This window comes from Pyrgilauda ruficollis, unplaced genomic scaffold (genome assembly GCF_017590135.1).
Source record: "Pyrgilauda ruficollis isolate IOZ18807 unplaced genomic scaffold, ASM1759013v1 scaffold81, whole genome shotgun sequence".
Classification (NCBI taxonomy): domain Eukaryota; kingdom Metazoa; phylum Chordata; class Aves; order Passeriformes; family Passeridae; genus Pyrgilauda; species Pyrgilauda ruficollis.
The window spans coordinates 1496126-1513018 of record NW_024530044.1 but is presented as its reverse complement, the minus strand read 5'-3'; the positions used below and the strand labels follow the sequence as shown (position 1 = coordinate 1513018).

Here is a 16893-nt window from a genome sequence, read left to right as displayed (position 1 = left end):
AAGGACTTTATCTTAAATTCAACTGATATCCATTTCAAATGCTGATAGGCACTGCTCTCCGAAAGTGAAAGAGAAACTGTGAAGTTTCCGATGTACACAGTCACCTTACAAACTGCTGTCTGTAATACACTGCTTTCTTAGCCTGTGTGAAAACTGCAGTTGAGTTGGTTTTGTTGCAATCTGTCATTTTTTTTCTGTATCTTGCAAAATTTGCTGTTTGCTTTTGTTCCCAGCAGCTTCCAATTACAGTCACCTATTCCAGGTGCAAAACCCCTTTTCAAAAGTAATTAGTAACACTGATGGCAGCTATGTGTGCAGAAGGATATGCACTAGGCTCAAACTTCAGATGCACTTCTACATTGTCTGTATTACCTGGGCAGTGTTAAGCACTTCTGCAAGAAAAAAAATAAATATCTGAAGTCCACCCAAACCTTTTAGAACAATTCAATACAAAGTCTGGAAAACAAGAAGGCAGTGTGCACTTAAATACAGTCCTCTTAAGATCACATTATGTTTCTGAAACAAGAAGGGCATTTATATACTCAAAATTTACACCAAGCCTATGATGCTCACTTCAGCAGTTCAATCCCTTTAATGTAGGGATTAAAAATCACTACAGAAATGGTTGTGCTGGTGAAGGACATTGCTTATTGTTACTCTGCCAAGGTCATTGTCTGGGTATTTATCCTGGGTATTTACTCCTTAAACCAAGAAAACAGTATGAATTCACAGACTAAATTAAATACAAGGGTTCAAGTAATCTAGATGGGCATTCAGAACAATAGGTGCATGGAGAAAATAAGAGAGTTCTTGGGTGTCCCTTTAACAGGACACTAAACAGGTTTGACAGTTTTCAGTCAGCCAGGACATGAGCCAAGACAGCCTCTAAAATTCTGCATCTGACATCTCCTCCCACCGAAGTAATTAACTAATTATGCTCCAGATAACCCTCTGGAGATGGCTGGCCTCAGGCTCCGAAGAAGTGGAGCAATAGGAAAAGATCACAGGGAGGAATTCAAGTAAATAATTACACTGATAAATAAAAACCTTTCTACAGTCAAATATTGTGAACAACTTGGCCCTTATCTCTCACATAGTTTAGTGGTGCTCAGGATAGGTACACTAAAAAGTCCTACTTTACTTTCTTCCATTTCCACAAACTTTACAATCTCAACCTGAAAAAAAACCCAGAACTCTCTTGCCAAATCCCAATCCAAGCATTTCTTGCCTCACTTTAAAAAATGTCATTTCAAACAATAAATTTTTCCTGATACATTTTGGTTAGGAAGATTAGGCTACAAGTCTTATGATCAATATTAATTGTCAGTGACTTGTGTAGCAGAGTTTGAAAGCAACAGTTCGAGGGGTTTGGAAATTGTATCTTTGCTCTTCAGCATAACGTTAGGATCACTTTGTTTTCTTTACCACCTTGTTAGGTTGATCTATTTTTCAAGTTCTGACTCTGATTGCTTATTACTGCTTCCCTACATAAAGCAGCACAAGTTTAATCTAATAATAGATTAATTGTTGAGTACTGTTATTATAACTGAGTACTATTATATTAAGTAGTACCAAAAAGGAAAAAAAGGAAAGGAAAAAAATTCTCATATCAAGGTAACCAGCATGTTGCACTGCTTTCAGTAGCAGCCTGGTCTCACCCTGCAAAGACCACATTATGTTACACAAATGCAACATTAACAGCTAATTCATTAATTTATAAACACTCTCTCCAAAATGTGCACCCCAGAAATCTTCATCTCAAGAAATTCTGCAGATGAAAGATTGAAACTCCAAGTTGTTCTGCCTGTAACATGGAGATTCTTTCTGATGTGGAGAGTGCTGTAAAGCCAAAAAACTTCAAAATAATGCAATTTTAGTTGAATTGGAGCCTAATGTTTAGAACAACTAAAAACGCATACAGAATGACAGACAAGACAGATATATGAGCTGGTCTATTTTACAGGTAATTTCTACTGGACTTGATTGATTTAGTCAAACTTATGCTACCACTACTCCAGATCACTTAATCTTGATACTTGATTTGATCTGGCAGCTTTGGATTCAAATTCAAGAGGAGAATTACACCACTGACTTTTACGTTTATAAAACTGAAGCTTTCAAGTCCTGAGGTAAGTACAGCTGACCAGATACATTATTGTATTTCACACATTAAATACTCATAGAAGAAAATACAGGGACACTGTGCAAGCCTATTCACAACAAATGCAGTGTCCCTACAAGGAACAGGTAACTGAAGTTCAGGGGTTTTTAATTTACAAAAGCAGTTACAAAGGAACCTTCTGCTACTGCAAAGAAAATCATATTCAAGAAGCAACCATGTAAAGTTTCCACAAATTGTTATAGTAATGACTACTCTCTTCACACAGAGGATCAAATCCCAGAGATGTGACACAGAACATAAGATAATCCTGCTAATTAGCAATAAATTCTTTTTCAGATGAAGAGCCCTTGCCTAAAACGTAATTCAGTTTATGGTGACAAATAAGCCTTCTAGTATAAATGTAACACATAATAGCAAATGCATTTCCTTTCCAATCCACCCATACACCCAGGAAGGTTTCTGAATCTAACAATTTAGAGTTCTTACTCTGCTGACAAGAAAAACAGTGAAGACCTGGTCTAGAACTCAACACAGGAGTAAAGTTAGTCCATGCTGGACCTTTACAAAGTATCTGACATCTGTTTAAGGAGTTGACTGGCTTTTTTGTTGCACACACAGACATTAACTTCTTCTCAATCTATTTCCAAAAATGTTCTTATATAAATATATATTATAAGTATATACTGTATATATTTTATATACCTACATGTACATAAAATATATGTATTATATATATGCACTTAAAAAATTGTATGTGCAAATAAGTTTTAGGTATTATGATTTACTCTGCAAATGGAATAAAAATGCAGACAGAAAAATAGTCTAAAAATTTCATTTCAAAATTTAAGAGCCTCTACATCTCCAGTCTTTTGGCACACAAAAGCTGTAAGTACAGGAGCAAAGGAGTGTGCTTGAAATGAACAGAAGACAACCTGAACAGTGCTTATACTTTTCAGCTGACTACACACTTGGCTAAAAAAAGAACAAACAAAAGCATCACTAAAATACGGCACACAGATCTTTTCCAAAACAGACCAATGTCTGCAATCCTAACCCCTCTCATCTCCACGTATCTTGAAATTTAACATCACTGTTTTCCACACACTCACTTTTAGAATTACATACATGCTCTGAACATCTTGCCACACAGAAGCAGCATCCTGAACTTCAGATTAAAAACTGACGAGTGCAGCAAGAGAGCAGTTTTATGTAATCATACTAAACACCTCATGCTGCATCAATTAATTTTGTTTGGCACCTGACCAGGAGCTGCAGTACAGGGTCAGACACACATGCAAACAACACTGACACATTAAGCTCTTGTGGAGACCACACAGCCTGCCTGCTGCATGAAATCGGAGAACAAACTTTCATCAGAACAGCATCAGGAGCGTGTGTTTGACACCCTTCCTAACTGATTTATATACCTTATGTCTCTCCTTAAGACAGCACTCAGTAACACACAGACAGCATTCATTCAGAATTATACAGTTACATAATTGACAGAAAGTTTACTTTTTAAAAAGGTCTTTGTCCAGCATAACACCATCTGAAGTAGTCTGAAGAGTCAGTCTTAGCATATCCATGCACTCTTTCAATCGAGGATCAGATGTACGTAATCCTGTAGATTTGAGTGCCTATTACAATAAAACAATAATTACTAAGGGAAAAGATTTGCTATTACAATCTAGTTATCTACTGCTCAGCATTTATCACTGTAAGAGATCTGCCACTGCATCATCAACACAGACATTGTGACACTTGGCTGAATCTTTAGCAATTTCCTCTCGCCATTTTGGCTGCATGGCAGCATTTTATGTCAGAACATTAATGTTATTTGAAATCCAGTGGTCCAACTACATTTTACAGAAGCACAAATACTACCGAGCCATGCCACAGGCACAGCTGCTTTCAAGCATACTCTTTTGCACATCAAAGAAGTGAATAATAACATTAATATTTCAACTACAGAAACTGCTCTGGGAGGGGGACAATACATTCCTTCCCGCAGATAAACACGTACAAGAGAAATTCTTTGCTTTCCATTCTTCCATTTAAAATGTTAAAATAACCTTGCAGTAGTTAGCTTTCATACAGCACTTTGGAACAGTAAACTTACAGTTATGAATTTATGAACTGGTATTTTTTCTTGTCCTTCTGCAATAGTATAGAAAAGAAGATCTTCTAAGCTGGGAAGGAGACCTTGTTTCATTTTACTGGAAAACAGAAAAAAAAAGCATAGATTATTTTAGTGCCTATTTTTATTTACACACATTTTTGCATTATCCTCAGGCAAACACATTTTCACTGCTATCATTAATTTCAAAGAAGTATTTCATCGGTGAACACAAAGCTTAGACTTTAAGCAGAAAAAAATGGTAATCTTACAAGCAGCATACATATATTTTACAATAGCAAACATTCTTAACTGCAACTCAGTTATATTTTTACTGTCATACATTTACTGCTAAGATTATATTTAGATTTTTTTGGGGAGCAGATAAATCACATATCACTCGTTTTGATGTTACCAAGGGTAGGTACGTTACTTGCAGAGGATAAATTATTTATAAGATTCCAGGATGTATATGCCCCATAATGAAATTGTAGAGCATACTGACCCAACTGTTCTACAAGCAAGAGAAAGAGATGATAAATGTGTAATATTTTCTTCAAAACAGTCCCGTTTTCAGCACTCCACAGAGGAGTCCTGAAGTCCCTAGCTTTCTAGAAGCTTATGTAAGCCCCATCAGTTACCATGAAACAAGCAAAGCCATTTGCAGCATAATAGAGCACCTGAAGCAGAAGGAGTGACTCTCATCACACCTACTTAGCTAAGTAAACCCAGTGTAGATGCACCTTTAATGGTCACTGTGCTTATCAGTGTAAACACACCACTCTCCAAGGATCCCAGGTGTTACCTGGGATCATACCTGTTTCACTCTGAGATAGGCTTCCCTTAGCCTGCAGGTTTTCATTACCTGCATCTCCATTTCATGTGAAATCTAAATAAAACCTACCAAACTAAGCACTCAGATTCCTTCTAAGACAGAAAGCTGTAGTACTGACAGCTTTCCCTTCCCTTTGAAGTTTACAGATTAAACCTGTAAAAAGTATAAAAATATTCCTTGATATCCCAAAGCACCCTGCAGCAGGCAGGAGCCCAAGTCTTTACACTTGCCCTGTAAGCAGTGCCCACTACACTTCCAGACTGAGAGGGGCAGTAACAGCAAAGGGATTCTGATTCTTTGGTCGCCTGAAGTGCCCAAGTTTGTTTCCAGAGAAAAAAGCCAATGTTCCAATGTTTGACAAACAAAAAAACACAAAACCAAAAGAAAAAAATATGTAGATAGTAACTAAAATGCAGAGTATACACTCTTACATTATTTTAACCACCAGTTTTAAAGGTCCATCTTATCATCTATTAATACTGGCAATGCTTTGTTACCATACAGTAATAGATAAACTATTACCTGAAACTAGAATGCTTAGTGGCAACTTATGTATTTTTATACATTTATGCATATGTTTACAAAAAGTAGGTCCAAATTCTAGTCACTGAAGTTGTCAAGAGATTAGTAAGTCTTTGAATAACAGAACTCAGGGTTACAACTGCAAAAATAAAATATTACAGCTAAGCATAGACCCTAGATAGGCCAATGCAATCTTACTGACTGACGTTTAATCCTCTCCTCTCCCAACACTTACACAAGTCAGATTTATGATTATTTTTAATAAAAATCTGATTGTACCCAAATACCCTTACAAATTTAAGACAACATCTAGACTGCCCTTGCCTCCCTCCTTTCCTTGTAACTAGCTGTGAAAACAAGTAGTAAAAAAAAAATCACCTCTCATTTTCCAATTTAAAACCTTGTACTTACATACTAAGAACAGAAGACAGCTTTGTAAGCCAACAGAACTTTCCTTGTCTTACAGTCTAGAATTTTTTTTTAATTTAAATTATGCTGGCTGACTAATGCACAGACAGGCTGGCAATTCAACCAAGACAAACGCTTGCAACTACCTCAAGCAAACTACTGAGCAGCCCTTTTGCTAAAGAAAATTCAGGTCTTCCAGGCAGCGTGTTTCATTTTCAATCCTTTGGGGACAGTACGTCCAGTCAAGCCAACAGAACCAGAACTACCAACACAGCAACTAAAGCTTTAGGATGTCTGCATCCTAATTCTGCAGGGAACTAATTTTAAAAGTTATGCTAAGTTACATCATCTACGCCCCTACATCTTCATCATTCACACAAAGCATTCAACTGAGCTCTGCAAAACGTTGAGATTTCATGTTTTAAGGAATGTCTCTGCTACACAAGTCGTTCCTGGACTTAAGGTCTGCTTAAGGTCTGGCAGAGGAAACTTTCCTGTTTCACTCTGGCAAAACCAGCCAGCAAACACACTGAGAAATGTTAACTGATAACCTATTTAATTACACATTTCTGAGCAATTACTCAATTTTACAGCTGTTCCAAGTATGGAATTTCTATCTGGAAAGATGCAGAAAAATACTTCAGCCATTTAACCAAGATTTTACCTGCCTCTTCATAAGATTTTAATCTATTAAAGAGACCTGCACCTTTCACAGCAGAGAATCTCTCAACGTAGTTTCCATATCTTTCACATCTGCTGTAGTTCAATATTGGGTCACTCAGCCTAATTAAACAATGGAGCTGCACAGATGACCAAAGCAAAGAGGATCACATTCAATATATTTACAGAAAATTGCTCTTTGTCAAAGAGTCCATCTTTTGGTAAAGTTTATCAGCTAAATAGGGGTGAAAAGGCTTGCTCTGCAGTTTATCAGATCAGTGATGTCAGTAACTGATGTTTGCTTAACCTAAAAGATGTGTTTTGGCACTGTGAACACACTTAGCAAGATAATTCTGTTCCCCACACACACACAGACACGTAAAAAGCTGTTTTTCAGGTCAGGGAACTTGCAATTTTCACAGTCAAATTAAGTGGAAATTCCGGTTTAACAGACTTCATGAATAATGACTTGATATATCTTTACCTTCTGGGAAAAAAAAAAAAATTAAAAAAACCGACAAAAAAACCACCAGACTATTAAACAACTAGACTTTGGTAGTATACTAATCTGTGGACTACAATACTGGTGGACTGATTGTTTTAAATACAAAGAAAAACAGACATATGAAGTCCAAGCACAAGGACTTTGCAGTCCTTCTTTCAGATCTTCCTTTTGCATCAGTATAATATCTATACCAGATTCTGGGGGACTTCATTTTAACAAATGCTGAATTTCTAGGATAAAAACAAGATTAAATTTCAAATAATGTGGAAGATTCCTACTCTGTACTTCAGGATAGAACTGCCAAAATGCAGAACAGGATTTACAGAACAACAAATTATATAAAGGTATGATATTGCTAATAATAGTTTCAGGCATTATTAACAAATATGACACCAGTCATAAAAATGAGATTACAATTACTGTCACAAACAATGCTCCCTCAGGGACCATTGAAGATCTTCATCAATGACACCGACAGCGGGATCAAATGAAGCCTCAGCAAGTTTGCCAATGACACCAAGATGAGTGGTGCAGGTGACAAGCCTGAGGGATGGGCCACTATCCAGAGAGACCTGGACACACTCAAGAAGCTTGTGCAGGTGTGAACCTCATGAAGCTCAGCCAAGTAAAGTGCAAAGTTCTACGCCTGGGCCACGGTAACTCCTGGAATCAACACATCCCGGGGGAAGAACAGACCAAGAGCAGCCCTGCCGAGAAGGATTTGTGGGTGCTGGTGAAGGAGCAGCTGGACATGACCCAGGCACTGGTACTCAGAGCCAAACCTGTCCTGGGCTGCATCCAGAGCAGTGTGGGCAGCAGGTCAAGGAGGGGATTTTCCCTTTACTCCGCTCTGCTGAGACCCCACACAGAGTACTACCTTCAGCTCTGGGGCCCTCAGCACAGGAATGACATCGGCCCACTGGACCAGGTCCAGAGGAAGCCACCAGGATGGCCAGAGGGATGAGCACCTCCCCTCTAAGAGGTAAGGCTCAAGGAATGAGGGTTGCTCAGCCTGGAGAAGAGGAGGGTCCTGGGAGACCTCACTGCAGCCTTTCAGTACCTAGAGTGAGTCTAAAAGAGAGATGGGGACAGGCTTTTTAACGGGGTCTGTCGCAACACGATGAGGCGTAATGGTTTTCCACTAAAAGAAGGCAGCTTTATATCAGATATAATGAAAAAATTTTATGGGGAGGGTGGTGAAATGCTGGAACAGGCTGTCCAGACCTGGAAACAGGTCCCCACCCCTGGAAACATTCAAGGTCAGACTGCATGAGGCTCTCAGCAGCCTGATCTGGTTGAAGATGCCCCAGTCATTGCAGAGGGGTTTGGACTAAGTGACCTTTAAATGGTTTCTTCCAATCCAAACTATTCTGGGATTCTATGAAAGCTGCAAGTCACAGTCAGTAGCCACTCTACCTAAGACAGGCACCTTGAAGAATTTGTCACCATACTACAAATGCTGTATATCTTGGTTGTATCTCCAACTCTTGTCAAGTCACTAAGTAACTGCTTTCTGTCCACTCTGTATCACTCTATAGTGAGACACTGGTCCCGTAACAGAGGTGGGCAACTATTTACCCAAGAACTACATACTTATAAACTACATATTTATAAACTTAGACATGTTTAGTAGCTAACAAAGTGCTTCTGGTTAAAAAAAAAAAAAAAAAACCCAAACTCTACCTTAAAAACCTTGGCCTCTACAGAGGTTATAAAAGGTCTAATAAAAGTGCACTTCTGTTTCTCACATCTCTGAGTATTGTATCCACACTCCATCAGAAGTATCAGCAAAATTAAACACTGCCTGGTTACTTGTTATTCCTCTGTTATCTGGCCAGCAAAAGAAAATTTATTTTGAAAAGTATCTCCAGAATTCATCCCTGCCCTTAAAAAAAGAGCACTACCACTCCCTTGTCATTAAAAAAAAAAAACAAAACCAAAAAAACTAAAACACTTCCTTTAACTGTTTGTTGATATTCTATATACTACTACCTTCAAAACCTTGGCCTCTACAGAGGTTATAAAAGGTCTAATAAAAGTGCACTTCTGTTTCTCACATCTCTGAGTATTGTATCCACACTCCATCAGAAGTATCAGCAAAATTAAACACTGCCTGGTTACTTGTTATTCCTCTGTTATCTGGCCAGCAAAAGAAAATTTATTTTGAAAAGTATCTCCAGAATTCATCCCTGCCCTTAAAAAAAGAGCACTACCACTCCCTTGTCATTAAAAAAAAAAAACAAACCCAAAAAAACTAAAACACTTCCTTTAACTGTTTGTTGATATTCTATATACTAGCGTCTAGTACTATTGCAACTTAGCTAAAAAAAGTGAGCAATTTAGCTTTCAAAAGTTAGGGTCACTCACGCTTTGCTCCTCTCTCTCACCTTAATCAAGGCCTTTTTAATTTAGAAATAGCTTCTACTAAGATAAACTGTTTCATCCCTTTACTGTTCAGCACAAGATGAACACATACTGAAAGTAAAAGCAAGCAAAGAACAGTTACATTGAAAGCAGGAGCAAAGGGTATTAAACATTACACACATCTACAACTGAGTAATGTCTTAGGCATGAGCATAGATACTATTGTGTTTTAATCCACAACTCCTATTAATTAAATATACTGGTCTGTGACCACTCTCAACTCAAGCTCAATTATTTTTCCTGTCCAAAATACATTAAGTTGCAGTTGGATACATAGTGTGAAGGCTGGATAGCAAGGATAAGGAGGTGGTAGAAGATGTTATGGAAAAAATGCACCAGGGGATCTGGTTATGCAATGGGATACTAGTTATTTCATCAGCCACAGACCTCAAAATTTATTCTCACTATGAGGAATTGAACTGTTCTAAATTTCTGTGTAGTCTTTGCACAGAACCTTTTAGGCTTTTACTTGCAACTCCTACTCTGTACACAAGGAGTGTTAGGAAAGCAAATAAACAGGAAAACCTTAGGCTGTCTTTTGACATCATGGGTTATTTCAGTATCCCAGAACCATGACCTTATAATCAAATAGAAAAAAATAGGCCCCCAACACTAACTAAAAAAGAAAAAGGCTATTGCCAGTTGAGTCCACAAACCATTTGTCAACCATGACTCAAATGTTAAGACACTACGGATGGCAAAGTGCTGGAATCAGCAGAACACAGACTTAGCCCAGTTGTCAATGCAGTTCAGACACCTGTCTTTTGAAGAACCTCGCTTTTCTTCTCAAGCCTGTACTCTGTCTTAATATAGCAATAACTTCCACATGGAATGTACCATTTACAAATGCTTGAAGGAAGATTGTCCCAGTTCTGCTTCAAGAAAAGTAAAAGTGAAAGTATCCAGCAGCCTGACTAATGTGCCACCAGGCATTCCTGAACAACCTGAAATGAAAGTTTCTAGCTTTTTCTGTATTTGTAACTACATGCTAGATGTTTTATAGAATTTCTCCCTGTTCATTTTGCAGTAAGATTTAAAGAACAAGTATCTGACTTTCAAATACATCATTTTGACAAAAGCCAAAAATTATTACAAGTGTTTAACTGGTTTGTGATTATATAGCTTTGCCACACAAGTTAGAAATTAAAGAACTTCCCTAATTGATGCTAGCTGTAGGAAGCTAATAACAGCTCAGTTTAAGAAAATATTACCTCTTCAATAAATCACCTTTGAAATATCCTCCAAAACCCATCACAGCTGGCATGCTGGTTTTTTCCAAAGTTTTTAATGTCTGTATTCCTGCTTGAAAGCAGACATGCAGTCTTTATAAACCACACTTATTCAACTACAGAAGGATATTTTTTTTTGTTCCAAAGCATTATAGAGAGCTAATCCAAAGAGGAGACTTCATATTTGTTGAACAACAGCATAAATTCAAAAATATTACCGGTTATGATTGTGCATTATATTGCATAGTTACATAACCTGACAGGCATGCATTTTTTAAGGCATCTGACAGCAGAAGTAACTGGTGATGCCTTCAAAGCGGGCTGTGCCCCACTGAACCAGTCTGAGTAGCTGACACATCTGGGGGGAAAAACCAGAGAAGTACAAGGTCACAGCCTCTCCCCCCACCTGCCATACTGAAGTTCATGGTAAAAAACCCACAAACCACAACTGAAAAGCAGAACTATTAACAAGCTAAGGGCTGAAGCCTTCCTGACTGGCTTTGTGGAATCTTCCCCAGACTTCCTCTTAGCATTAGACTAACAGAGACTTTACTCGGAGTCAAAACAAACTTTCTCGGCCCTGTTTCTTCTGTCATTTGCTCTTTTCATACAGGTAATAAGCATAGCAAAGCCTGGGAAACAGCTTGGGTTTAATTTTAATTATGCCACCCCATCATCAGGCCACAGGATGCCTACAGGAATGCCATGGGGTACATTTCAAACACATACAAAGGAGAAATCTTCACTGGCCTTGCAGTTAAGCTGTCATATTTCTTGTAAAAGGTTATCTGAGATTCTAAATGTACCCAGGCTCAAACAGCCAATGTACAGACTGCCAAGACAGGGGGTGGTAGGGAATGAATACTCAAGACTTACATAAAGCTGAAGACTAACAGAGAAGAACACTCTGTCCATTAACCTCATCATTATACTCAGGTATCCACTACCAGGTACAAAAACTGGAACGGATACACCTGTCTCTGATGTTTTTGGATTGGTTTTTTTATTAAGGAGTATTTCAGTTTCTGAGTGAAGGAATACTAATTTCATAGAAATATACAGCCTTATCATTCTACTACCTGCATATACCTTTGTCACCAAGGGACAAGTAAGCACCTCAGCACAGGCACACATCCTGCAGCACCTATAAACATCTATACTCACCACGTACGGATGGCAGTATCTGTCCCTGGCTGCACTAGATTACAGAACTGTTAAGGCTGGAAGGGACCTCTGGAGATCACCCAGTCCCCAGTGCCCCCGCCAAGGCTGGGTCACCCTAGGGCAGGTTACACGGGGACGCATCCGCGGAGAAGACAGCGCTGCAAAACTTCCGAGGCAGCACTACGCACCACGCACACTGCCTTTAATAATTAATGCGAGATGACACAGCTTTCACTTCCCTTGAAAAATATTTTTAGCCAAGTGGAAGCGCTACCAAAGCTACCCTACCACCCACGGACAGCAGGGAGGGACCCCCGGGGGAAGCCCGAGGCGCAGCCTGGGCCGCACGCCGCGGGCAGCGGAGCCCCGAGCGGCGCACACGCCCCCCGCCACGCGTGTGCGCCTCCCTCCCGCTCCGAGCCGCCGGCAGCCGCGCCCGCACCACCCGGGGAGCGGCCGGGATGGAGCCCGGCAGCCCCGGGGTCCCCGCACCTGCCGGGGAAGCGCCGGCCCGGCCCGGCCCCTTCCGCAGGCACCACGCGCGCGAGGGGAGGCGGCGCTCACATGGCGCCTCCGCATCATCCCCCGCGCCCGCAGCCCCCTCCACACTCACTTCTCCCCGCCGCCGCCTACGGCCACCTCCTTGCCGCCGCCGTGGTTATTGTTGTGGCCGCTATCGGCGGGGGTCTCGCCGGGAGTCGGCGACGGCGCCTGCGCCCCCTTCCCCGGCTCCTCCAAGGCTCCCTCCGAGCGGGTGCACAGACCCCGCGCTGCCGGCAGAGCCGCCGGGCCGCGGCGGGCGGCGGGCGGGCTAGCGCCGAGAGCGGCGAGCGGCGGCTGGAGGCGCCTGGTGCCGGCGGCGGGAGNGCAGCGCCGAGCGCCACAGCCGCATCATCCTGCGCCACCGCGCCGACTGCCCGCCGCGCCGCCCGGCCGCGCCTCTCGCACCGCGCCGCGCCCGCCCCCCGCTGCGCGCCATTGGCCGAGCCCTCTTAACTGTCAGGCGTGCGGCGGGTCTATTGGCCGGTCGGGACGTCACTCAGAGCCGCTGCCACGCCCCCGGCGCGGGCCGAGTCTCCCCGCGGGGCCGCTGGTGTCGCGCGCGGCCGGCGGGGCGGGAGCAGCAGCGCCCCAAGCGGGCGGACCCGGAGCGCTGAGGGGGGCCCCGGGGCGCCGCCTCCCTCCCTCATTCCTTTGCTCCCTCCTTCCTTTCCTCCCTTCCTCCTTCCCTCTCTCGCTCTGCGACGTGTAAAGGCGTTGGGAGCGGGCTGGGCTGCGGCGGTGTCGGGTTCAGGTTGCCATGGATATGGCCATTTTTTAAAAGTGTATGTTTTTGATTACGAGTGCACCGCCTCTGCCGTGCCGGCAGGATCACAGAATATGCTGAGTTGGAAGGGACCCACAAGGATCAGCGAATCCAGCACTGCACAGGACACCCAAGAACCTCACCCCGTGCCTTGTCCGAACCCTTGTTGAACTCTTGTCAGGCTGGTGCTGTGACCACTTCCCTGGGGAGCCTGTTCTAGTGCCCGACCATCCATGTGAAACACATTCTCCCAACACCCAAGCTAAACCTCTGCCGACACAGCTGCAGTGCTCACCACAGAGGAGAAGGATGCACAAGGCCTGCGTCCCTCACCCACCAGGCACCCTAGGACAGGAGCCTCTTGGAAATGCCCTCGGAAGGAATGGTTGTTCCCACATTTTTTGGGTCAAGCACTTCTGGCAAGGAGCAGAGCAGAGAAATCTCCTAAGAGGTTTCCACGTACTTTCAATTAAAGAGTAACTGCATAGCTCATTGCCAAAATTTACAGTGGAGGCTGTAAGTCTTGGTCAAATGTCTGAAGTTTTTGGGTTTTGAGAAAAATAAATAAACCAAACACAAGCCCACAAAAATCAACCACCTGGCTGCCCAGGTGAACTGGGTGCGGCCATTCTTCATGTTCACATCATCAAACATTTAATCAGAGTGTGGAAATTTTGCTGCTGCTCCCCTACAGGTCCCAGTTTGGGAGCCACTAACCCATGATTGTGAAGTCCTAAAAGCAAAAGTGTAGCAGAATAGCAGAAAATAACTGCAGGGCTTCAGCATAAGGTGTAAATGTCACTCTTTATATACACTTAAGCTTCTGTCACAGCTGTCAGGATGTAGCATTTTGGAAGTCACAGATTTTGCAGTTACTTGGTGAAACTTTGCTCACATCACCAACTGCTAAATTTGCCCTAGATGAGTACAAATCTATATTAGCAAATTTTATCCATTATGGGTAACAGTAGAAGATGAGATTTCCTGTCATCCTACTTCCTCAGTAATGCCAACATGCAAACCAGTTTTTTAATTGTCCCTAGTCTTCTCAGTTTAGGAATCTTAATTTTCAGGGCAAAAATGTAAATACTTGTGGAGCAGGGAGTTTATTACTGCTAAATTTCCTTGTGAACAATTTCCCCATGCATTGACGTTTATTTCATCTGGTATGTTTATTATGTTTGGCAGAGGTGGGGGCGGAAAAGCTGCAATTCTGACTTAAAATGATCTTGCTGCACACTTTATTTGAAATGTTTTACTCTGAAGACACTGACATTTTGTTTTCCACCACCCCCCAGATTGCAAGTTTCAGCTGTCTAGGCATAGTAACTTCCTCTTAAAGACCCCCATAAAACAGAGAAGGTTCTGTTACCCATTTTTCATGCACTCTGAGATAACTACAACTAGACATGGAGAATAGTCTTGCCTTGTGCTTCTACTTACCCGGCAGCACAAATACCCACAGGAGTTCCCTATGCTAATAAATAGTCACAAGAGCCATGAGGGTTTTTGGAAGAAGATATAAAGATAGCTGATAATCTATGCTTATAAAATGAGCCTCCACACACCAAGGGTTTTGCTTCCCACTGATCAAGGAAACTTGAAATACCAGTGTGGGATGTGTAATCCTGTGCTGCAGTAACTTCACATACAAAAATGCAAAGTACCTGCATTTCTCACGTACTTATTACGTTACCTATTATATTTCCTGGAACTAATTTTGGATTTCCATTTGCTAAGTCCTTTTTGGCAAGCCAATACTGCCTCTTTTATTCTGTTGCCCAATAATAACATTTCTCATTTTTAAAATTATGTTATGTAAAATACTGTAAAGCTAGAAGTCTCTCAAGCACCTTTTCCATTTTTTCTACAGTCTGCTGCTCTAAGACGAGAGACAGTGAGTGCTGTCTCTTCCAGACTGTGCATTTGGTCACTAATTGAACAACACAGTTCTGCAGACAGTACAAGATTCAGAATTTTAGTGCCAAGGTGGTTTGCTGGTGTGACAGCTGCACTCTTTTCTAAGCCAGCTGTTTAGCCACAACCTGGTGCAATAACTTGTCTAATTCATCTCTTACACTGTAGGGGGAGAAGAAGTGGAAGAATGAAAAATGTAATGATCTGGATCTTTCCTTTCAGTGCTCTGCTTTCTGTTCAGAACATTTCAGATAAGGTGGTGGGAAGGAAAAGAAAAGGCTACAACATTCACAAAAATACTTGCCTCTTAAAACAGTACCCCATGATACTTAACCCTACAGCAACTCTTTAATTTTACTCACTTCCCTTTTTTTTTTTTAATTTTTATTTTGTACGCTATTGCCTTATTCCTGTATTTAACCTTTAGTATTGCCTTCACATTACTATATTAGTCATCTCCCATTGCAAGTACTCTTCATTAAAGCTTTTCTTAAAACTCACTTAAAAAATTGATCCATTGACCCTCGACTTCTCTCCCTGGAAATTCCCATCTGTGTTTTTACCTGGTGAGGGCAGAAAATGCAAGTTGCTCTGTGTGTGGGACTACAGATACACAGCTTGGGAACAATGCAAAATGATAAATATAGTTTCAGATCCAGAAAGTTCAAGGGCAATAGTGACTCATTCACTATTCTGAGAACTTTTGCTGCATAATTCAGGCCATCACTCCTTGCTCCTACTATGACTAAGCCTGAGACGTTTCACCCACTGATTCTCTCCCCTCCTCCCACTGGCACAGGTATACCAGAGTCTGAATCTAAAGACAGATTTTTTTTTTTTTTCCAATTTAAAATAAACCATAAGAAATATAGTAAAAACAGCATCAAAAGCACCACCATTTGCTTGGGAAAAGCTTTATACATTGAACCTGTTAAACTGGCACTGATTTTTGTATTGATCCAGATGTTAGACTGGGCTTTCCCATATCCCAGCAAAAACCCCCTTTAGACTTCTCCTTTGAGCAGAGTGATATTACTCCTCTCTTTGGAAAGAGAAGACATGCCATCTGCTCTGCCGTTCTGTGTTTCACACAGTATCCCAAGAGAAACAGAAAATTACAAAATGGTTTCCACACAGAGCAAAGAAATTTGAAATTAAAATTCCCCATAGCTTTTATTTTGAGTTGGTTACACAACCAGCAGTAATCATAAGCCAATTATTCCCTTTTAATTTCCACAACTATACATGTTCTTTTGTAAGAATAAAATTATTTGAATTTAAGACAACAAGATTCTTCAGGAAAGAAAAAAAGAGGATCTTTTAAATAGGCATTATTTTTAAAGTATTTCCCTTAAGCTGTATTGTAGCAAAATATTCCTAGTATAGCTCTCTAAAAATAATCCATATTTCAGAGGTTTTCTTTTCTAAAAGGGGCATAGCAGCATTAATCTCCTAGGAGAAAGGGCTCTGAAAAGCAGGTGCAAAGAGGTCTTCCCAGTTCAAGCACATACACTGATAACAGCTTTCAGGAAGGTTAAATCCTCCCATCAGATCAGCAGGGCAGATCTCAGATAAGCAGCAGAAATTAAGGATTATCTTGACTACGACATGAACTGTTTACTTTACTATTTTAAATGGTTATGTTGGCTCCATTTCATTTGTTGCGGGATAATGCTTTCCAAAAG

General features: G+C 41.2%; 1 protein-coding gene across 1 annotated transcript in view; it reads right to left on the bottom strand.

Annotated features, from left to right (window-relative positions):
- The window catches only part of GLS (glutaminase), a 53656-nt gene extending 49324 nt beyond the window's left edge, over positions 1-4332 (bottom strand). Inside the window, exon 1 of the mRNA XM_041487565.1 lies at positions 4242-4332. The gene's annotated coding sequence lies outside the window, so the exon portion shown is untranslated. The remainder of the gene's footprint in view (positions 1-4241) is intronic.
- Positions 4333-16893: the final 12561 nt, after the last annotated feature.